Genomic DNA, 23,488 nt, shown 5'->3' on the forward strand with positions numbered 1-23,488 from the left:
TCCTTCTCGAACCGCTTATGTACTGTATGTCAGACATGTTCCTTTTGATCATCCCATGGGGTTAATATCACATTATAGGAATTTCATTAAAAGGAAAAGAGTTTGGGAGCAAGCGGACTTTAAAATGCCTTGAAGAAAGCGAAGTTCGAGGTAGAGTTTACTTTCAGGTAGGCCCAGGTAGCTGCCATTTTCTAGAACATTGATTGTGTACCACATGCCATGTTAGACGCTTGGCATATAATTTTATTTCAGTTTTACCTCAGTTCCGTGGAGCCAAGTGTATTATCCTTATTTTGTTGAAGAATCAACTGAACCCAGAAACTTGTGGTAATGTTGTCAAGGTGACCTAATGAGCAGTGTGTATGACCTTTGATTCCAGGTCCAACTCCAAAGCTTTCTACCTCATCCTATACTGCCCCTTAAGGCCTGAAGAACACTCTAAGTATAAATATAAACACTCCCAATTGAGTGACACTTTCTATCATTCCTTACAATGACTTTTAAAATGTCTTCATTACTCAAGTTCTACCTCAGTGAAAAGAACTGATTTGAATACAATTATTTCATCAAGAAGAGTTCATCTTTAGGCGTTCCCAAATGAATGAGTGAATGGGAATTTTCAGAAAATATGTTATTTTTTAGTCTTCCATGATAGAGACCAACTTCCTCTTCATTCCAATCACTAGCCTCATGTTGTTTATGATCTAAATGACATAGTTTATTGTAGACAGGTTAGAGATAGGAGCTATAATTCCTTTTAATATAAAGGCATTTCTACTAATGTTTGTAATATATAAAGGGCTATAATAAGTGCCTTCTATGCATTAAAAAAAAGACCTTCACAAGAACTGTGAGAGAAAAACTGGTATTAAACCTAATTTAATAGAGGTGCTGGGCTGGCTCAGTCAGTAGAGCGTGTGACTCTTAGTCCTTGGGGTCTAAAGGTTACTTAAAAATAAAATAAAATCTTAAAAAAATCTAAATAGATGAGAAAAATGAGGTTCAGAGGAACTATTTTCTTGTTCAAGGTATATAAAACAAGCAAGTTACAGGGGTGATATTTGAAACCAGATCTACCTGGCCCTTAAATGTGCGTACTTTCTTTTACGCTCATCATAATAACTAATATTTGGGTTCACTCTCACTGTGAATTAGTGTGTCGAGATGGGCTGATAATTACAATAATACTTTGACATTTAATGTTACGTCAGGAATAATATAAACTGAGCAAATATTCATTGAGTGGCTACTATGTGTCAGGCATTATCGTAGGCAGTGGATCCAAAGCAAAGCAGAAACAAACTCGGTTCCTGTCCTCCTGGTCTTTATAATCTATTGGGAAGGCATAGAGTAAATCAAATAATTAATGGCAGTGGTGGTACATGCTGTGAAGTAATGCAGGGTGTCAGAAGAGCGTATGACTTGTAAATATGACCTCGTTCCTGGGTCAAGAAAGGCTCTCATGGGGAAAGTAATCATAGGTTGAACTAAGAGTGGTTGTTAGCTGATGTCCCTTTTGATCTTCTGATAGAGTTGATGTCATTTTATAGGAATTGAACAAGATGGTGGTTTGGAAGGGTGGTGGCCAAGCCGGGAATGGTGTTCTAGCCTATGTGCAGGCTCAGAGGCAGGAAGGACTTTGCATGTTGGAGTGCAGCGGGGCAGGAGGCTGATGCAGTAACAGGACTAGAACCTGCAGAGCACTGGTGAGTGTGAGGCAATTTCATCTGAATCTAATGGGTGCTGAGAATCCATTGAAAGAATTAATTTGTATACAACCCATCATTCAAATTGACTAAGCTTTCCTTTTCAACCTCAGTATATGGGCTGCAGACACTGGGCAAGTAACCCATGTAGTGGCTTTATGAGCTGAAAATCATTCTGTGTGTTTCAGTAACAAGATCTGTAACTTTACTTATTTCTCACATTGTGTTTAATGACTCTGAAGAAGCTTATTGATGCTCTCAGGAAACTGATACATTTGTAAAAAGAAATACATTATCCATGCTATAAAATTAAATGTTGCATTGCAAAGCAATGTACTAAATATACTTTTAGTCAATTTTTGTAAACTAAATGTTATAAAATTATATTGGAGCAAAAGGGTACATAAATCCATGGGGAATATATTTCTATAAGAAGTTTGTTTAGTTGCTCTGTATTGATAGGCAGGTTTTAATTACCTTTGTTCAAATGTGTATTTTCCATGCATGGGAAAAGATGTACACTCTTTTACCCATATTGTCCTTTAGGCTTGCATGTGTTTATGTGGGGCTTTGAGGGTAAATGCATTTTAGGAATTACTTTCTTTTGGTTTAAAAAAAGTCACGTAAAATCAAGTATATTTTTTAAAATCTTCTGTTACACAAATATTAACATGTCCCTGTGTAGCCTGGATTCCGTTTTAAGAACCTCTAAAATGGATCATGGCTATAAATGCCTACATTAATTTTCAATGCAAAAATTGGAGCTATCCCCAAAACATTCTGAACATATCCTGTATAACATATAGTCCTAAAATTTAGCATAAGAGGCTGAATAACCTCTTATTCCTAAAACAAAAAAAACAACAACAAAAACCCAAAACCCACAGCATTTGCTGAGCACTTTCTATTTGCTAGACACTTTTCATATCATCTCCTTTGAATCATCACGAACCAAGAGGATAAGTACCATTATTACCCTATTTTATAGATGAACAAGGCACAGAAAGGTCAAGTAACTTCTTCTATCCCCGCAGCTAGTAAGAGTTTGAGTTTGGCTATGAACCCAGGCAGCCCAACTGGAGAGTCCATGTTCTTAGCTTTTATCTGGCAGTGACTATTCCGATGTGGAATGGTTCTTTTAGAAAGGATGTTTTATATGATCGTTTTTTTCTGTCTCTCTTTTTGGAATGACTGCTATGTACAGCTTGATGTTAACACCTATCCCCTCGAATAAACTAACTCCTCCAGAAAAAAAATAATGGACTAATAGCAGAGATGATGATAAAGTAACAGCTACCATTACTCAAACACCAATTATATGCCAGACACTGGGCTCAGTACTTTACATTTTCCCATTTCCTTTGCAATTCTAGGAAGAAGGTTTAAGTATTCCCTTTTCACATATCAGGACTCAGAAGCTCAGAGGATTGAAGTAAACTGTCCTCGGAGTGCCAACGATGAGAATGTTGATGATGTCTGAGCAACATTTAAGTCCATGCTCTTAACCTAGTACACAAAATTGTCCCAGTTCTACACACATTTGCGTGCAGTGCAAGTATGGATGGGTGTGAAAGGCAGGGATTGGTAAGAGAAATATTTTATAGTTTATCAAAATATGAGGTCTGGCACTGCAGTTTTTTTAAGATTTTTTTATTTATTTTTATTTGAGAGAGAGGGAGAGGGAGAGGGAGAGAATCTCAAGCAGACTCCGTGCTGAGCACAGAGCCTGATGTGGGGCTCTATCTCAAGACCCTGAGATCATGACCTGAGCTCAAACCAAAAGTTGGATGCTTAACCAACTGAGCCACCCAGGTACCCTTGGCACTGTAGTTTTTTAAAACCCAAATACCCCTGCATTTAAGTAAGTCTTACCTTTTACCTCTCTGGGGAAGTGACGATCAGAGGATGTCCTTCCTTCTCAGAAGCAGCTCTCTATCTTAGGGGTTCTCCTCCCTAGCCTCCCCTTCTCTATGATGAATGAACCTGAAACCATTCATGTCTCCATTTGATTTTTTTTCCAGTTAGGTTATTTGTCAGCCAGGTCTCATGACCTTGCTAGTTTCTTCGGTTTCCTTTTTAATGTTCAGATCCTTAAAATCTTCTCCAACTAGTAATGGAGCCTGACATTCTGACCACCTGTCCCTGAGCACTTACCATGAAACAGGCCTAGTGTCAGCTGTCACTCCTGATTCACAGAAGTGAATGAGGTGTGATATCTTCTTCTAAGAAGCAAATTCAGTGAAAGCGGTAGAAAAATCCAGAGTATATGTGACCAGTTGAATCTCCTATCGGGAAGATGATCTCAGATCCTCTACACTGAGTCTTGTTTTCATGGCTTTAACCTTTTGACTTTGACTAATTTCAAGCAATTCCAAAGGCCACTAATGTGAAATCATTCTTATTTTGCTGATACACTGATTTGGATCTTTTGCATTTGAGAATCAAGCCATTCGGCACTCTGGAACAGTTATTCAATTAATCCTTCAGTAAACATTTATGGAAGGTTTCTTGTAGTAGCTCCAGGGTTCTTTTTTCCAAGTTCAGATCCGTCCTCTTACTAACCCTGAAACCAGGAGTAAGTTTCTTGGCTTTGTCAGCCTTAGTTCCCCATCTGTGAAATGTGGATAGTAATAGAACTGACGGCATACCATTGTGGTGAGATAATATAAATAAAGCACTTTAGGACGATATCTGAGGCACAGTAAGGGCTCAATAAATGTTAGCTGTTACTATCAATAGGAACATTTTCTAGGTACACCACAGGGTGCTGGAATAAAATGATGGGCAAACCCAGATGTGGTCCCTGCTCTCAGGAAGCCAGTGTTTGAGGAGCTGAAAGAAGACAGCATGACTGGAGCACAGAAAGTGGGGGAAGTGAGGGTAGATGAAAATAGAGAAGGGGATAGGGACCTTATACATGTAAAATTTAGCCTTCATCCTTAAAGCAATGGGAAGCTACTAAAGTGGTTAAGAAAGGGAGGTGACATTTTATATTTGGAAAGGTTCCTGGCTGATGGATGCATGGCTCAGGAGAAGGGTGCAGGTGATGCAGCCAGAGAGCTCCCAGCCAGTACATGAAATTGCCTCCACTATAGACACTTGCATGCAGTGCAAATACCGACAGGTGTAACAGCCAGGGATGGATAAAAGAAACATTTTATAGTTTATTAAAATATGAGTGCCCAGTGTCACACAACTAGTAAGTAGAGAACCAGGTTGGAACCAGAGTCCATGCTTGTCACCACATGATCTTGCTTGGTTCACTGATGTAGGCAAGACACAGTGGGAATTCAGACTAGTGTAGAGGCAGTGATGATGGAGAGTAGTACACCAACTCAAGAAGCGTTTGAGTCCAAGAACAAACAGAACGTGGTGAAGGATTGGATGGAACAGCCAATCCATGCTGTCTCTCTATGTGATTCTACTTAAACATTAAATTATGTTTATAAGGGGTCTGATGGTGTTCACTGAAATTATTCAGATGTCAGTGCATTAGCTGAGTTCAAATATGTTGTTAAAAACATACTTATAAATCTTGGAGATTTGCAAAATTCTTTGGACATTCTCTAGAAATGGTTGGCACATTTTTGGAGAATATTCAGAACCTTTTAATTGTTTCTCCACCAGAGTGAGTCACTCTCAAAGTGGGATATAACAAACATTTCCCCCCAATGTATCTAAGGTGGAAAATTTTTTCCCTTCTAAACATATCGCAGAGCTTTCAAACTTTTGAGCCAGTTTTAAAAGTTTGAGCCAGTTAAAAGAATTACTTTATATATATTTTTTATTTTTCTTCTTTTTTGTTTACAGAGAGGTTTAAAAGACAATATTAAGTTACAAGTACAATGACTTTTCAACCATTATGCTCTTACCATGTGGGTGCATTAAGTTTACTTCTCATTCTGAAGGATCCAATGTTTCTCAGTACACATTTGGGGCATTTTCTGAACCTGAATTTGTCAAAAGTATGTTGGCTTTCAGTAATATCCCTGATATGCCAGCTTTCTCTTCCCTTTGTGTCATCCACAACCCTAATCCTCTCAGTTCCCACTGCTAAGTCCCCAGTTTTTAAATCTGATATGCAGGGGACTTCTGGAAAATTTCTAATATGAAAAGCTGTCAGGTTATGACTTTTACTTGACATCATGCCATCTAAACTTTCAAACACTTGAAGGAGACCTGTATTTTTACACATTTAAAAAGTTTATTTTTTCCCCATTGTGAAGATTAGTATATGGCCAGTCAAACAAATTTTGAAAATACTAAAGAATAAAAGGAAGGAGGAAATAAAAACACTCCAGTGTAGTGCCACGTTTGGAGATGGCCGCTGCTTACATGTTGATATATTTCCTCCCAATATTTATTCTTCATTTAGTGTCACAGTTGGAGATATCCAACTGTGGGGGAAGAGGGCACATGACCTTCTTCTCTATCTTGGTGAGAAATCTCAAGTTGATTTCATCTAGTCTCACCGTGATCAGGTGCCCCCACTCTTCTTGCACCCCTAAAACACCCAGAGCTCCCTTCTCTAATCCTGGGGACTAACTTGTATCCTAAATCACTAAATGGAGTGTTATCCCATAGAAGATGGATTAGATGTGAGCTGGGAAAGTCTCAGGATACTGGTGAGTGGCATTGCTGCTGGATTATTTTCAGGAAAAGTACTGGCAGCTGGCCCTCGCTGGACGGTAGAGAGGGAGATGCTTGGTGGCCACTTCTGCTCTCTGGGTATGGGTATGGCTTCCTCTTGCAGGTAGAACTGGGGGAGGGGCAGAGAGCCATGGGCCCTCAGGTAATAATGAAAACATTGCATGAGCACCAAAACTAGGGTGGGGACACATAAAGTATAGGTTGATATAATGGTTTATTTAGGCGGTTATGATCATTATCATAAAATCAGTATCATTATTTAGCTATATAGTGCTTTATTCCTGTCAATATAGTCTGTGTAAACATTTCATTCTCCCAGGTTAGCATAAATAATGGCATTGATGATAATAATCATAATAGTTATATTTATATAGTATTCATGGTAACTTGCCCAATATCACACAGCTAATAAGGGGTGAAGCTGAGATTGAAACTCGTATTCATGCTCTTGCCGCTAAATGCTACTGTCAGATCTCTTTGCAAGCACAGTTGTAAATCACTGTGTAATATTCCACTGATCGTATGCATTAAAATTTACTTAACCATTCTTACTGAAGTCAAGAACTATCGTTAGGGTTTACTTTTTCTTCCAATGATAAATAATGCTGTCGTGGTTATCTTGATACATAAAGCTTCATTGTTGTTTCACTGCCTGAGATTTTTTTTTTCCTTAGGATATATTCATCAAAATGGGATTATTGACTCAAATTTTATACACAAGCCTGTGGCTTTTGAGATATATGCCAAAATGCTGCCCCTTGTCAGAGTGGTTTAATTCACATTGCCATCCAAGATTTGTGGGAGTTTCTCCTTTAGATAGTTTGTGTCTCTCTCTGTGGCAATCATTCTATGCCTGTTCAGTGAAAGGCACCCTGTCGGCCGTCACGGAAGATAGTTCACATTTCCCTCAGGTAATTAGGAGTTTACTTGGAACATTTGGCCACATATAGGTAAATTTGGCCATGGGAGGTGAGGGGAACGGGGGGAGGGAATGAATTGGAGGCAGAGGAAATAGGAGCAAAAACAGATGCAAAGTAAAGCCTTTATTTTCAAAACACAGGTTTAATTTGACTTAATGTTTCTGAGTCGAGTGACTTGAACAAGGGGGTCTGATCTCTGGACATCCACTTAATGGGCTATAAAGACAACCGATTAGATTATTTGATTATAAGCTTCCTCTTAGACTTCTAATATTAGTTATTCTGTAACCGTGTAAGTTAAATAAAATAAAAATCCCCCCATATCTCCAAACAGAAATTCTATATGTTGCCTGAAATCTAAAAATATATATCTCTTATGGGGTAGGAGGTAGAGGCTCCATACGATCTCAGATGAAAGCTGTTATTTCCAGAAGATAACTAATAATCCCGGAAGACTCATGGGGTGGATGTCAATTGTGAACAATTTCAAACTTTAAACTTCTTGTTCCTCTCTACAGCCTATCAGGATATTCATTTGTTTCCCTGACCTTGACTGGATTCTATAGCACAGCATGTTTTTTCTGTTGTACTGTGGAGAGGATTTCTTATAAAGTTAGGGGAGACATAAATCAAGTCAAACCTGACTTTGGCACACAGAGATAGGGCAGTGTGGAATCCGTGTTCTTAATCCACTATGTACCATCTGCTCTTTGGGGTCAGGTAGGCAATGCTTTAGGATGGCTGCCACAGTCCGCTCTCTTCAGAAGTTGTGTATTTCAAGGGCACAGAATAGCTCCCCTCTTCCTAAGAAATAATTTCCAGGGGCTTGTCCATCTTTCTGAAGTAACGCCCTTTGTAATTTATTTGAAACAAGGCCATTATCATATCATAAATATCTTATCTATCCTTAAAGTCCCCACTGAAGTGATCTCTCTCCCAGGAAGGAAGTTACGTCCTTGATATTTCTCTTTTTATATCCTCAGCTTGTTTGTTTATTCTTCTCCCTCACTCGTGTGGAAGCTACACAGCAGGATGCATCCAGGTCATCTTTGCATTCCCAACACCCAGCACGTAGTAGGTACTCCATAGGGTGGACACAGGAATAAAGGATGGATTCATTTTCCCAGTAAGAATTATTCTTCCTTTTTGCTCCTACTGTACTCTGTTTCTGTTAGAAGCGAAACCTAAGAGGTAAGCATACCTGCCCTAGATTCAGACTCCAGGCCTTAACCTTCAAATCCTGGCTCCAACTCTTAGGAGCAGCGTGACAGACCATGGCAAATGGCTAACGTCTTTGTGCCTCAGTTTATTCATCTGTAAAGTAGAATTGGGATTACTTTATAAGGCTGTTTTTTAGATTAAATGAGAATACTTAAAATAAGCTTAGAATATCGTGGTTTTTTATCATTATTTGTATGCATGTTAGTATGTTTTATTAAAATAGCTTCTTTAAAAGAGAGCCTCATTCAGCTTTGAATCTTCGTTCTCTACTAATAGTAAGGTCTCAGTAATAGTTACTAAACATAATAGGCACAGTAATTTGGAAGGTTCATCTCGTCAAGGCACTAATAACTTAAATTTATTAACCTTGTGAACTGCTTTAGACTGCAAACCTCATGAGGGCTGGGATTGCATCTTTTCATTTTTTATTTTTCTGTTGTATACCCAGTGGCTGACCTATGCTTGGCATGTACTGGTCATGTACTAAGTACTTGGCTGATCGGCATGAACCATGCACTATGCTCAAGACCTTCAGGTACGAAAGACCCAGTGCTTGTCTCCATGGCACTTAAGATAGTTCTTATCTGAGCTAGTTGAGAAAATTCAGCAGGAAGTGGAGAGAATAGAAACTGAGAGTATGAAGTCTTATGGGAGGGAAGGTCTAACAGGGCTTGGGATATACCTCAGAAGCTCCCCGAAAAGATGCTGTCTAGTAAATCACTGGGCGTCGTGTCTCCTCATTCACTGCAAATATGTCTACACCTGACAGAGCCCCAGTGCCAAACCCAGGCAGTCTGACACCCACTTTTCTCTCCCGCAGCTGACATCAGTCGTGTTTTCATTCACAACGTTGGCTCAAGGTCCTTTTTAAAGCAAATATGTTTGAATATGAGCCTATGTCCTTGGCATTATTTATAACAATTAGGATAATTATTTTCATTTACCCTCTGGAAATCTAATGCGAAACTGCCTCAGCGAACTGCTCCAGAGAGCATGGGAAGAGTTGGAAGCCCTCATCCTTCACTGAAACACTTAAAACCTCACATTATGCACTTACATCACTCTGATAGTCTGAGAGGCACTCATAGCGTCGCTGAGATGGTGATGAAGTATCAGAATAAATACTGAAAATATTGGTGTGAATACGATGCTGTGTTGGCAAAGAACTCCGTGGACTTTCTCATATGTTATCCTGTGCTCACAATGTCCCTGGAAAGTAGACAGTATGGTTCCCATGTGACAGACAAAGCTGCACTGAAGAGATTGGCTCAAGTGTCCAAGTTTTGTCCCAGCAAAGCCAGGGTTCTTAATGGCTCTCTTGGTGTCTCTGACTCTTCCTAGCAGAGTGCGAAGCTCCCATATTTGCTTCCATTTGGTCCCGTTGCCCGCTGAAGAGCAGCATGAAACACCTTCTCTTACCTGACGAAATTCCGACTTTCTTTTCTACTTGCTGTTCTTCAGGACAAGCCCCCTGAAGTATGCTTTCCATGCACATTTAAATATTTTATGTTAATAGTGATTGAAGTCAGATTTCAAGTAATACTTCCTGTGGTTTATTGGCCCAGTTAATTTAACATTAAGAAAGAAACGAGAATGCATAAAAAGCATTGCACATTTCCATATGCAAATGTGTGCCTGGAGGAAGCTGTTAGATGTGGGGCCATCAATTAATTCCAGAAATTTAGTAGACTTGCACATGACTCTGACATTAGTTCCTGCAGCTTCTGCAGTTTTAGAACTCCTCCTTCATCTGTTGTCTTCCTTTACGGGACCTGATGTTTTTTGTTACTCCGAAGCTCACTGGCTCAGAGAATGCATCATCGGTGCTGTACATGAACAATGGGATGCTGTCTCCAGGGAGATTTGTCATTATGTGGCTCTGACAGGTGCTCATGGCAGGCCTTCATTTCCTGCCTGGCCTCAGCTATCCATAACAGCCTCAGCAGTAATCAGGAGAGGGAAAGGTCAGGGCTCCGGGGAGTAATTTTTGTGCACAATTCTGATCAACCCTGGGATCCCTCAGAGGTGATTCAGGGGCCCCTGGTGGGCCCAAGAGGGAGGCCAGCCAGCAGCACTGTAGAGTTTTGTTTTCATCTCTTAAATATTTGTTATCTTAAAAAGGGGGTGGGGTTCTGCTGGGTTAAAAGTCACCAAGCACTAATGAAGAAATATCTAGTTATAACAGCCGTCACGTACTGTTTGCTATAGTCTGGGCACTGAGCTCAGTTCTGGATCTCTGTTCTCTCACTTGATCCTCTAACCCTTTGAATATTTCCATTTTCTAGATGAGAATGCTGAGGCTCAGAGAGGTGAAGTCACTTATCCAGGTCACATGGCTACTAAGTGGCAGACTCAGGGCTCCTTTCCCTTGTTTCTTTCCACAAATCTGCATGGGGTGCTGCACGGTCCCACACATGGCGTGAAGCCTTGAGGAAACAGCAGTATTCAAGGAAGGTATAACACCATCTTCATGGGGCTTATTGTCCAGTGGGAATTGAACCCAGGTCTGTGGGACAGTGGCGCCTGAGCTCAGAACTCAAACCATATTGTTTCTAAACCTAAACCCTGAGAACTCATCTTTGAGGTAGTCTCTGGGGTAGACATGAAAGATTGAAAGGAACAGATGCATCCCAAATGGGATGACCAGCCTCAGACTGTAGTCATGTTCTGGGGGTTGTGTGAGCAGGGAAGATCCCATGGAATGAAGGATTCTGTGTTGCTAGAGTCTAGGACAACTCCCCTCTTTGGCAGTGAAAGGAAAATGCATGGACATCTGATTCAGAACAGTTCCTTTCCAATGTTAAGCTATGACTTTAAAGTGTACAGATCCCTAGCCTGTCAGTTAAGGAGAACTTGTTTCATGTCTTGAGGCCCTTATCTTGGGAAATTATTTTTACTTCTTTAGCTCAATTCCTTATCTGTAAAATATCGTGTGTAGATGGCATCCTTGGTACCTTCTAACTCAAATGCTCCGATTCTGAGTTTGTGAGTGAAGTATGTGTATGCCCTGGGATTGGAGAGCATGTACCCATGGGCCTGCTTCAGGATGGAATGTCCCCTGCACCAGTGGCTTTAAATTTTTGTTTTACTATTATCAGTAATAAACACATTTTACATTGTGACAGTACACAAGAATACACACATATGCATACATATCAGAAAAAAGTTTTCATAAAAATACCATTACTTATGTGATATACTCTTTAATCTATTATATTCTGTTCTAGTCTTATTTGTTTTTGTAGAAGTGTTGACCCTGATCTAATAAATTCATTTCATAATTGACTTCATAACCAACTAGTTATGCCTGGTTCCATAAAACCAGGCCACCAAGGAGACTTTCTCAAGGTCAAACCACATCTGCCCTCCGCTTGCTTTGGAAGATTAAAAAATACACGTAGTTATTCCTTGGACTGCTGAGCAAATACCCCATTGCCCTCTGGGACGGTTGTTCCTCCCTCTTTGACTAAGCAGGCAGTCTCTCCCAATTTCCTGCTCTGCCTCCATGATGCATTAGACCCTCTGCTGTCCTTTAAGTGAATCGAAAGTGCCCCCTTAGGATAGAAGCACAAGCGGTTGTTATATGAGGAAGTGACAGGCCAATTCAGCCTGGAATAAAACTGCTTCACTCAGTCGTCAAAGAGCTCTTTAAAATTCTCTAATGCATGGAGCTTAACTGGAGAGAAAAAAATAATCACCCATATTTTGTCAGGATACAACCCCACAGCCAAGCACTTGCAACTTGTGAAGTGGCTTTATTACTAACAGGTTGGTCTCCCTTTTGCTTGCTGGAGAAATTATTATGCTAACTTAATGGATTTGTAAACTGAGGCTGAAAGCCCTAAAAACTTGGGGATCTTAGACAGTGACTAGATTGCCCAATGGGGTAGAACGATTTGTTTAAACTCACTGGTTGCTCTCTCCGTGATGTGTTTTCTCAACCTCCTTGTGAAGCTACTAACAAGGTCAGGGGAGAAGGAAGTTGTCATTTAGCCAAACCTTGTGGAATATTTCATTTCTGGTGGTCTCGCCTATTTCTGTTCATGATGGAAGCCATTTTATTTTTACCCCAATTTTTAGCGACCTAGGAAACACCTTTAACTTTACTGAGACGTTTAGCTCTGTTGGGTCTTCTCCTCTAGCCAGGGCACTTTACTTCTGGTAGTGGTTCTCATTTTACCCCTGGCATGGCCCAAGATGACTATCCCGTTGGTTTCCATCTCAGCTAAAATGTCACCTCGAAACAGCCTTTACTGACCAGCTTGTTGGACTAGCTTCCTGTCTCTCTGCCATCTTCCTCTCTCTCTCTTATTTTACCACACATTTTTACCATGTGAAATCTTATTTGGATAAATGTTCATTATCTGACACCTTCTAGTAGCCTATGAATTCCACTGGGAGTAAGGACTATGTTCCCCACTGTATCTTAGAACCAAGATGGAATCCTATTACATGTTTACTATCCACCCCCAAATTCCAAACTGAAAATAATCTTTCCTTTCCTCAGTTCTGAGAGAACTTGCTCTGACACTGCTTTTCACCTTTCATGGTCATTTTCTACGTAAATGTTCACATCTTCTGCTAGATTATAAGTTCCTAAAGGGAAAGGCCAATATTTTATTTAGGAAACTAACATTTCTTACTTGCCTCTGTGGCCAGTCATGGTGTTGGAAACTGCTAACACTGTGTTAATTAATCTTTACCACAACACCATGAAATAGTCATTATGACCCCATTTTGCAGGTGAGAATCCCAGGCTTAACAACTTAAGAGGTAGGTCCGTCCAATTCACTTGGCCAGTAAATGGCAGAATTGGGCTTCAGACAAAAGAGCATTTGGTTCTCCTTTATTTTCTCTTATATCTCTTTGGGCCCTGCATGGAGAATCAACTTAAGTGTTTCAAAAATTAATGAAAATTTCAGAGGAGCTTCAATCTCAATTCTCTAGAGTGATACTGATGACTTCCTGCAAGGGATCTTAGATTTACTTCTATTTTTTCTACCTGTTCTTCAGGTAATGTGGTGCTGGTAGAAGCACCTGCTTCCCAGAGAATCCTGAATGGCAACTTCCTTGAAACAGATGACAGTTTTTCAGTCAACATTGATATTTAGTAGGTACCTATAGGTTCCAGACACAAGTAATAAGAGGGGCAACACAGTAGGGAAGTGAGAGGGGAAAAAAAAATTGGGTGAGAGCCTTAAGTTAGAACAGGAAGACAAATGTTAGAGAAGTAGGTCTTGGAAACATTTAATCTTCCCTGAGAAATGCATTTTCTTTCTCCTTTAGGTTAAAGAGGGTAATGTATCATATTTCCCTTTTCTTCCTTGTCAAGAATTTGCAAATCATGTTCCCTCCTTTCCCTTTTATTTTGTAGCATATTTGCATTCATTCTATTTTTGTAAATTGACTCTGACGTTCTCTTTATCAATCTTTCTGTGTGTCTTCTTAAATAGGAATTTCCTTTCCTTCTTGGAGAAATAGAAATCTTTGAGAAAACTTGAAAAATACAAAAAAGTAAAAATACAACTATAATTTCATCATTCAGAGAATATAATACTGTTAATTCCTTTCCAGTCTGACTACTTTTTTCTTTCTGTATATCATGTTTTGTCATAATATAAATGTATAATTCTGTTTTCTGACTTTTTCCTCTTGGAATTTATTAAGCATTCAGGTTGTTTCCAATGTTACCCAATTATAAATCATGCTATAGATGATACCTATTTATGTTAATCTTTCTCTGCATCTCTGAATTATTTCCTCTGGATACTTGAAAGTAGAATAATTTGATCAGGGCTTTCCACAATAGCTAAACCAATTTAGTTTCTCACCAGTGCTGAATGAGAATGCCTGTCTTGCCACCCTTTTCAGCATTGGATATTTTCTCCTACATTTCTTGCTGATTTGAGGATTAAAAAAATTAGTAGTCCATTGTTTTTTGTTTTATAAATTTTATTTTATTATGTTCTATTAATCACCATACATCATTAGTTTTTGATGTAGTGTTCCATGATTCATTGTTTTAGTATAACACCCAGTGCTCCATTCAATAGGTGCCCTCTTTAATACCCATCACCAGGCTGACCCATCCTCCCACGCCCCTCCCCTCTAGAACCCTCATTTTGTTTCTCAGAGTCCATAGTCTCTCATGGTTCATCTCCCCCTCTGATTCCCCCTTCATTTTTCCCTTCCTACTATCTTCTCTTTTTTTTTTTTTTTTTTAACATATAATGTATCATTTGTTTTGGAGTTACAGGTTTGTGATTCATCAGTCTTACACAATTCACAGCACTCACCATAGCACATACCCTCCCCAATGTCTATCACCCAGCCACCCCATCCCTCCCACCCCCGACCCTCCGGCAACCCTCACTTTGTTTCCTGAGATTAAGAATTCCTCATATCAGTGAGATCATATGATACATGTCTTTCTCTGATTGACTTATTTCGTTTAGCATAATACCCTCTAGTTCCATCCACGTCGTCGTAAATGGCAAGATTTCATGTTTTTTGTTTTGTTTTTTTTTTATGGCTGCATAATATTCTGTTGTATATATATACCACATCTTCTTTATCCATTCATCTGTTGACAGACATCTTGGCTTTTTCCATAGTTTGGCTATTGTGGACATTGCTGCTATAAACATCAGGGTGCACGTTCCCTTTCGTATCCCTACATTTGTATCTTTGGTGTAAATACCCAGTAGTGCAAATACTGGGTCATAGGGTAGCTCTATTTTCAACTTTTTGAGGAACCTCCATACTGTTTTCCAGAGTGGCTGCACCAGCTTGCATTCCCACCAACAGTGTAGGAGGGTTCCCCTTTCTCCGCATCTGCGCCAACATCTGTCGTTTCCTGATTTGTTAATTTTAGCCATTCTGACTGGTGTGAGGTGGTATCTCATTGCGGTTTTGATTTGGATTTCCCTGATGCCGAGCGATGTGGAGCACTTTTTCATGTGTCTGTTGGCCATTTGGATGTCTTCTTTGGAAAAATGTCTATTCATGTCTTCTGCCCATTTCTTGATTGGATTATTGGTTCTTTGGGTGTTGAGTTTGATCAGTTCTTTATAGATTTTGGATACTAGCCCTTTATCTGATATGTCACTTGCAAATATCTTCTCCCATTCTGTCGGTTGTCTTTTGGTTTTGTTGACTGTTTCCTTTGCTGTGCAAAAGCTTTTTATCTTGATGAAGTCCCAATAGTTCATTTTGGCCCTTGCTTCCCTTGCGTTTGGTGATGTTTCTAGGAAGAAGTTGCTGCAGCTGAGGTCGAAGAGGTTGCTGCCTGTGTTCTCCTCTAGGATTTTGATGGACTCCTATCTCACATTTAGGTCTTTAAGCCGTTTTGAGTCTATTTTTGTGGTGGTGTAAGGAAATGGTCCGGTGTCATTCTTCTGCATATTGCTGTCCAGTTTTCCCAACACCAGTTGTTGAAGAGACTTTTTTCCATTGGACATTCTTTCCTGCTTTGTCGAAGATTAGTTAGCCATAGAGTTGAGGGTCCATTTCTGGGCTCTCTATTCTGTTCCATTGATCTATGTGTCTGTTTTTGTGCCAGTACCATACTGTCTTGATGATGACAGCTTTGTAAGAGAGCTTGAAGTCCGGAATTGTGATGCCGCCAGCTTTGCTTTTCTCTTTCAACATTCCTCTGGCTATTCCGGGTCTTTTTTTGTTCCATACAAATTTTAGGATTATTTGTTCCATTTCCTTGAAAAAAGTTGATGATGTTTTGATAGGGATTGCATTAAATGTGTAGATTGCTCTAGGTAGCATTGACATCTTCACAAAATTTGTTCTTCCAATCCATGAGCATGGAACGTTTTTCCATTTCTTTGTGTCTTCCTCAATTTGTTTCATTGAGTATTTTATAGTTTTCTGAGTACAGATCCTTTGCCTCTTTGGTTAGATTTATTCCTAGGTATCTTATGGTTTTGGGTGCAATTGTAAATGGGATCGACTCCTTAATTTCTCTTACTTCTGTCTTGTTGTTGGTGTATAGAAATGCAATTGATTTCTGTGCATTGATTTATATCCTGCCACTTTACTGAATTTCTGTATGAGTTTCTAGCAGTTTTGGGGTAGAGTCTTTTGGGTTTTCCACATAAAGTATCATATCATTTGCAAAGAGTGAGAGTTTGATTTCTTCTTTGCCTATTCGGATGCCTTTTATTTCTTTTTGTTGTCTGATTGCTGTGGCTAGGACTTCTGGTAGTATGTTGAATAGCAGTGGTGATAGTGGACATCCCTGTCATGTTCCTGACCTTAGGGGGAAAGCTTTCAGTTTTTCCCCATTGAGAACGATATTCGCTGTGGGTTTTTCATAGATGGCTTTTATGATATTGAGGTATGTACCCTCTATCCCTACACTCTGAAGAGTTTGGATCAAGAAAGGATGCTGTACTTTGTCAAATGCTTTTTCTGCATCTATTGAGAGGATCATATGGTTCTTGTTCTTTCTTTTATTAATGTATTGTATCACATTGATTGATTTGAGGATGTGGAACCAACGTTGCAGCCCAGGAATAAATCCCACTTGGTCATGGTGAATAATCCTTTTAATGTACTGTTGGATCCTATTGGCTAGTATTTTGGTGAGAATTTTTGCATCCATGTTCATCAGGGATATTGGTCTGTAATTCTCCTTTTTGATGGGGTCTTTGTCTGGTTTTGGGATCAAGGTAATGGTGGCCTCATAAAATGAGTTTGGAAGTTTTCCTTCCATTTCTATTTTTTGGAACAGTTTCAGAAGAATAGGTATTAATTCTTCTTGAAATGTTTGGTAGAATTCCCCTGGGAAGCCATCTGGCCCTGGGCTCTTGTTTGTTGGGAGATTTTTGATGACTGCTTCAATTTCCTTAGTGGTTATAGGTCTGTTCAGGTTTTCTATTTCTTCCTGGTTCAGTTTGGGTAGTTTATACATCTCTAGGAATGCATCCATTTCTTCCAGATTATCTAATTTGCTGGCATAGAGTTGCTCATAATATGTTCTTATAATTGTTTGTATTTCTTTGGTATTGGTTGTGATCTCTCCTCTTTCATTCATGATTTTATTTATTTGGGTCATTTCTCTTTTCTTTTTGATAAGTCTGGCCAGGGGCTTATCAATCTTATTAATTCTTTCAAAGAACCAGCTCCTAGTTTTGTTGATCTGTTCCACTGTTCTTTAGGTTTCTATTTCATTGATTTCTGCTCTGATCTTTATTATTTCTCTTCTCCTGCTGGGTGTAGGCTTTATTTGCTGTTCTTTCTCCAGCTCCTTTAGGTGTAGGGTTAGGTTGTGTATTTGAGACCTTTCTTGTTTCTTGAGAAAGGCTTGTATTGCTATATACTTTCCTCTTAGGACTGCCTTAGTTGCATCCCAAAGATTTTGAACAGTTGTGTTTTCATTTTCCTTTGTTTCCATGAATTTTTTAAAATTCTTCTTTAATTTCCTTGTTGATCCATTCATTCTTTAGTAGCATGCTCTTTAACCTCCATGTATTTGAGTTCTTTCCAACTTTCCTTTTCTGATTGAGTTTTAGTTTCAAAGCATTGTGGTCTGAAAATACACAGGGAATGATTCCAATTTTTTGGTACAGGTTGAGACCTGATTTGTGACCTAGGACGTGATCTGTTCTGGAGAATGTTTCATGGGCACTAGGGAAGAATGTGTATTCTGTTGCTTTGGGATGGAATGTTCTGAATATATCTGTGATGTCCATTTGGTCTGGTGTGTCATTTAAAGTGTTTATTTCCTTGTTGGTCTTTTGCTTAGATGATCTGTCCATTTCAGTGAGGGGGGTGTTAAAGTCCCCTACTATTGTATTGTTGTCGATGTGTTTCTTTGATTTTGTTATTCATTGGCATATATAATTGTCTGCTCCCATGTGAGGGGCATAGATATTTAAAATTGTTAGATCTTCTTGTTGGATAGTCCCTTTATGATATAGTGTCCTTCCTCATCTCTTATTATAGTCTTTGGTTTAAAATCTAATTTGTCTGATATAAGGATTGCCACCCCAGCTTTCTTTTGGTGTCCATTAGCATGTTAAATGGTTTTCCACTCCCTCACTTTCAATCTGGGGGTGTCTTTGGGTCTAAAATGAGTCTCTTGCAGACAGTATATTGATGGGTCTTGTTTATTTATCCAATCTGATACCCTGTGTTTTGATTGGGATATTTAGCCCATATACATTCAGGGTAACTATTGAAAGATATAAATTTAGTGCCATTGTATTGCCTGTAAGGTGATTGTTACTGTATATTGTCTCTGTTCCTTTCTGGTCTATGTTACTTTTAGGCTCTCTCTTTGCTTAGAGGATCCCTTTCAATATTTCTTGTAGGGCTGGTTTTGTGTTTGCAAATTCTTTTAGTTTTTATTTGTCCTGGACTCTTTATTTCTCCTTCTATTTTCAGTGACAGCCTAGCTGGATATAGTATTCTTGGCTGCATATTTTTCTCATTTAGTGCTCTGAATATATCATACCAGTCCCTTCTGGCCTGCCAGGTCTCTGTGGATAGGTCTGTTGCCAATCTAATGTTTCTACCATTGTAGGTTATAGACCTCTTGTCCTGAGCTGGTTTCAGGATTTTCTCTTGGTCTCTGAGTCTTGTGAGTTTCACTATTAGATGTCCGGGTGTTGGCCTATTTTTAATGATTTTGAGGGGGGTACTCTGTGCCTCTTGGATTTTGATGCCTGTTTCCTTTCCCAAATTAGGAAAGTTCTCCGGTATAATTTGCTCCAATATACCTTCTTCATCTCTCTCTCTTCTTCTTCTGGGATCCCAATTATTCTAATTTTTTTGCTTTATGGTATCACTTATCTCTCAAATTCTGCCCTCGTGATCCAGTAGTTGTTTATCTCTCTTTTTCTCAGCTTCTTCTTTCTCCATCATTTGGTCTTCTATATCACTAATTCTTTCTTCTGCCTCATTTATCCTTTGCAGTTAGAGCCTCCATTTTTTATTGCAACTCATTAATAGCCTTGGTCAGATTTTAGTTCTTTTATTTCTCCAGAAAGGGATTCTCTAGTATCTTCCATGCTTTTTTCAAGCAAAAATATGGAACGCTTCATGAATTTACATGTCATCCTTGCACAGGGGCCATGCTAATCTTCTCTGTATCTTTCCAATTTTAGTATATGTGCTGCTGAAGGGACCACATGGATTTTTTTTTTTAGGGGCTTCATTTTTTTCCATTTAATTCTAGTTCTACTGAGCTTAGTTTGGCTATTGTTATAAGATGGTTTTCATGTCTTTCATTCCCATTTTGTTCACATCATTTGTAGAAAAAATATTGTATAAAGAAATTAAATAACATTGGAAAGTGGTTAAATGTTATCAGTTATTTTAGATTCATGCATTTCCTGTGTCATAAACTTAAGGTCATTCTTGGGTAATATGAGATTAAGCAGATCATACTGTAAGCTTCTTTTTAAAAGATAAAAAATGCGTAAAATCAATAAAAATGGAAATGAGGACATGGAGACTAGGACAAGCACTAAGGAACAAAGCAGCAGCCAAAGTGGATAGTTCTAATTCAATGAAGTGGTTACAAATGACCAAAGTTGCAGTCAGAAAAGTCTTATGTTTGAATTCTCTACCACTTACTACCTTTGTGAACTTTAACTCCATTCTTTCTAGGTTATGTTTAAGGTGAAACCATACAATGTAGGTAGATCAGTTCAAGACCCATCACCACCATGGCCACTATTACTGTTGTGATTGTAGTCATGGAAGACAGAAATATGAAAAGTTGGAGATGCAGTTTGAGTGATGTAATTGGGCAAGGATGAAGGGGTATTGTTTGACCTTTGCACTCTTTATAATAAAATAAGCAGAATAGTATGAATTATGTGCTTTTGAGCTTGCTTCCATGTGTATCTATGGATGGATGCATTCAGCATCACTGGGTGGCTCCCCACTATCCAACTAAAAAAATCTACTTTTTCCATGAGTTGTCATACAATTCAGTTCCTGACACTTGTACAGTGATACACTGGGCACGGAAACATTGGATGAGGAAGCAGGTGGAGAGTGGGGAGAAAACAGGTAGCTGGCCGTGTTTGCATGGCTTTGCCTATCCCAATGAGTAAGTGCTCTGTCTGGTTTATCTGTTCTCCACAGATGTTTGTGTTACCCATATTAGACAAAATTGGTTCTTTCCTCCTTTGCTCAAAGGAAGCTTGTAGGGAAAATGCTCTGCAGTAAGGGCATGAATCTCCGAATTGAAAGTCCTTTTTCTCCACTCTTTTCCTGTGTGATTTTAAGCAGGTTCCTTCTTCTTTTGGTTTCCACTTTGCTGTTAGGACATACAAGCACTAGTGCCAGGAAAGTCCTGCATGTGCATCATAGTTCATTCATTTATTAACTTTGTAATCAAATTTTTATTGAATGATTTTTTTGTGTTAGATGTAGTGTTTGGTGTGTTACAATCACAGAGCTTGTCCTTGTCCTTGTTCCTACCCTCAAGGAATGTGTTATCTAGAGGGATAGCTGGACAATAAATATGAGTGTATGTATAGTGAATGCTACAAAGGAGAAATGCAAAAGTGTCTTGGGTGATAAATAGTGCAGGCCAGTGGTTTGCAAACTTTATCTGCAAAGGGACAGAGAACAAATATTTTAGGAATTACAGGCCAATACATACAATGAGTAATTGTTCTCTCCAAATAGCCAATAGTCTTCTTTATATTTTACACTGAAAAATGAAAAACCGTCCAAAAAATAAAAATGAAAAACCATCCTTACGTTAAATGGGTCTTGCAAAAACAGGTGGCAGGCTGTAGTCTGCTGACCTCTGATTAGGCACAGTATGTAATGCATAATATAGTCTGCTGGGTGTTGTATCTCTACCCAGGGAATGTTAATGGTGCCTCTTCTCTTAGTTAAAGGATTTGTCTGAGAGACACCTCTCCCTCTCTCTCTCTCTCTCTCTGTTTCCACCTATCTCTAATTCCATTTATCTCCTTTTGCATCGTATCCTCATAGAGTTCAAAAACATGAATGGAATACATGCAGTCATGCTTACCAGTACTTTCTTTATATTTTAATTTGGCCTCTGAGAAAGGATTTCACCATGCACTTAGTTTTCATATGATGTTCTGGTGAGTGTATTGGTTAGTGCACTTGTATAGATTCTGTGACAGCAGCTAGGTTTGGTCATCAGTATGCTAGGCTGTATCTGCTGAGGCAGTTGGAGAGAGGAAGATGGAGAGCAGATACTGAGGGTGCAGACCGAGGAAGAGAAAGGAACAGCTAAAATACCTAGCTTCTACAGCAGCATTAGCAAACAGGTTTGTTTTGATTCTCCATTGTTTCGCAGGTTAAAAAAAAAAATCTATTTTTACTTATTGGAATCAGAGGCCTGATATCCTCTATAGATACACTAAGCTCTTTGGAAAGGCCCCTAAATAGGAATCAAATTCAATTAGAAAATAAGACAATGTCTATTATGTTGTAAAACTCATAATATTAATAACATTGCAAATACAAAAGCCAAGATTTTTTTGAAATGGCACTTAAGATGCCCGAAACACTTAAAAATGTTCTGAATTTTATTCATTCTACTATAAGCCTATCGTAAGTTTTCAATTCAAACATTTTTATAGATATCTCTAAATATAATTATACCAAGAACTAGAAAAGGAGAAAAAAAATCCAAATGAATTCACTTATCAAATATTTCCTTTTTCTCTCTCTCTCTCTCTGCCCCCACCCCTCCGCTTTTTTTTCCCCCCTCACTTTCCCCTTAATTGTCTCAGTGTCTGACTTTTTCTGATCGTGTTGTATTTAAACTAAGAAAAAATGTGACTGGGGAAAATGCCAAAGATCTAATCAGGGAATTGTCGATAATAACCACGTGACTCGGGCCATAAATCACTTTGGATTAAGCATCACCCTTCATCTGGGTGTGAAATTTTCAATACCATTTATTTGTTATCTGCCAATGGAGATTAAAATGTCGCCTTCCCAGGAGATCTTTCAGAAATGGATGGATCCTCAGTGTCAAGGCAGCTGGGAAGCTGCCTGCCTGAAGACAGTCAAATAAAGCTGATAGCATGCTCGGTTCTTTTCTTCCCTAAAATTTCTACATAACATCCAGTTTAGAAAGTGAAAATTTGGTCAAACCATTATGTTTCGTATATGATGACAAATGCATCTTAACAAAAAGAAGAGCAATTGATTGATGATCTTAGCATTGTATGTTTGTGTGTGTGTGTGTTATTAGGCATCTGATGTATTTGTTTAACAAAGTAAACAAAGAGCATTCCCATGAAAGTCCTGCAATTGAAACAATAACTAATATTCTGAGCACTTGCTATCTTCTAGGCACTAATTCCTTTACTTACATGTGTTATTTCATTGGATTTTCCCAATTGCCCTATGAAGTAATTCGCTATCTCCATTTACAGAAGAATTTCTAAGGTACAGAGAGGTTGGCAGCCCAAAGTTACACCATTTATAAGTGGGAAGGCCAAGATTTGAACCCGGTCTTCACAGCTTACACTCTTCAACACTGTACCAGATCCTGTCTCCTTCCTTCATAGAGGTTTTCAGATTTGCAGTTCTGTATTTCTTTGTGTATCTTTCTATCATGTCCCTGTCCTCCCTAGACTGTAAGTTGCATGACGGCAAGATTGTAGTATTTTGTTCACTGCTGCATTCTCAAAGCCCTAGGATAGTGGCTGGCACACAGTGGGAAAGCAGTGAATAAATATCTGTTGGAAAAATGAATGAAAAATGTCCTATAGGCATAGTATTGGCTAGCAATAGTACCAAAGGAAATATGTGTCTTCTGCTTTATAGATGGCCAGTGTTGAATGCGGCGAGTCCACCCTCTCCTAGTGCTTTAGCTTTTTTCTTTTTGATAGTCCCCAGTGTCAGCAAATTAGATACTACTAATTTCCACATTTTGCATAGGAGAAAACTAAGATTCATAGATATTATGTGAACTTGGACATACTGTTTTAATCAGACCTGTTCCTATGTCGAATCATAATTAAG

General features: G+C 38.9%; 1 protein-coding gene and 1 non-coding gene across 3 annotated transcripts in view; one reads left to right on the top strand and one right to left on the bottom strand.

The window, feature by feature from the left end:
• NELL1 (neural EGFL like 1) overlaps nucleotides 1-23,488 on the top strand; it is a 794,433-nt gene that overhangs the window by 534,996 nt on the left and 235,949 nt on the right. The window lies entirely within an intron of this gene.
• On the bottom strand, nucleotides 19,538-19,644 carry LOC116638955. The gene has a single exon (XR_004300726.1). It is a non-coding gene; the product is annotated as a U6 spliceosomal RNA (small nuclear RNA).

The sequence above is a fragment of the Phoca vitulina genome, unplaced genomic scaffold (genome assembly GCF_004348235.1).
Source record: "Phoca vitulina isolate PV1807 unplaced genomic scaffold, GSC_HSeal_1.0 scaffold16, whole genome shotgun sequence".
Lineage (NCBI taxonomy): Eukaryota > Metazoa > Chordata > Mammalia > Carnivora > Phocidae > Phoca > Phoca vitulina.